General features: G+C 36.6%; 1 protein-coding gene across 1 annotated transcript in view; it reads left to right on the top strand.

Moving 5' to 3' along the window:
- The window catches only part of LOC107716781 (fibronectin-like), a 35,778-nt gene that overhangs the window by 33,247 nt on the left and 1,455 nt on the right, over positions 1 to 1,076 (top strand). The gene's annotated exons all lie outside the window — the stretch shown is intronic.

The raw sequence follows: 1,076 nt of genomic DNA, 5'->3' as shown, positions 1-1,076 counted from the left end.
TTGCTGCTCCGGAAAAACAAACTGTATCCACTGTTTACATAACGCTGGGTTCTTCGGGAAGCTGAACAAGGCTATCTTTCCCTTACAACCAAAAACACACTTCTTTGGAGACATTCTTCCCGAGCGAGTCCCATGCAGCGCTGCCAGATGAAGCGCGTTGATGGGCACGATCTCGATCTCGCTCTGGTCGATGCGTGCGCAGGTGCGTTCTTCCGGGAGAAATGCCCATATAAGGAGTTCCACCCTCGTTTATGTCATGAAGAGCCACGATGGAAAAAAACTCTCCGAAACTTATACGAACCCAGAAGTAAGATTTTTGGAACAGAAATACTCCATCATACGTCCAAATTGTTTTTTGAAACTTTGTCCATGCTTAGCATGAGAATCCAACTCTTTAACAGTGTAAACAACTCTGAATGCATGAAACAGCATTGTACCCCCCTCTTTAAGCCCCATTCACACCAAGAACGATAACTATAAAGATAATGATATTAGCGTCTACACCAGTGAACGATATCGTCTATTTATTCTAAGCGTACGCACGTCTGCCGCTTTAAATTCTCATGCTCATTATAGCAGGATTGATTCTGATTGGGTGTAAACAAAAATGTATCGTTCATCAGCTGGAAAAAAAAACTTTCTGAAAGTGATTCAATCGATATTGTTTCTTTTTGCTTCTGATTGGGTGTAAACAAAAATGTATCGTTCATCAGCTGGAAAAAAAACTTTCTGAAAGTGATTCAATCGATATTGTTTCTTTTTGCTTTTATCATTATAGTTGTGGTGTGGACTCTTCTATTCTTTAATATTGAGAATGATTTTTAGAACTATATCTTTGTTATCTTTATAGTTATCGTCCTTGGTGTGAATGGGCCTTTACAATAGAAAGTAAAGCATTTATTCGAAACAGTGAAAACATTCATAAATTTACAAAATGTTAGTCACATTTGATCAATTTAATGCATGCTTTCTGAATAAAAGTATTAATTTCTTTTAGAAATAAGTCTTACTGACCCAAAACCTTTAAACGGCAGCAATATATATATATATATATATATATATATAGTATTTCATGC

Source organism: Sinocyclocheilus rhinocerous, unplaced genomic scaffold, assembly GCF_001515625.1.
Source record: "Sinocyclocheilus rhinocerous isolate Xijiao unplaced genomic scaffold, SAMN03320098_v1.1 scaffold1441, whole genome shotgun sequence".
Classification (NCBI taxonomy): domain Eukaryota; kingdom Metazoa; phylum Chordata; class Actinopteri; order Cypriniformes; family Cyprinidae; genus Sinocyclocheilus; species Sinocyclocheilus rhinocerous.
Note: the sequence above shows the minus strand (reverse complement) of the source record. Positions and strands in the feature narration are given on the sequence as shown.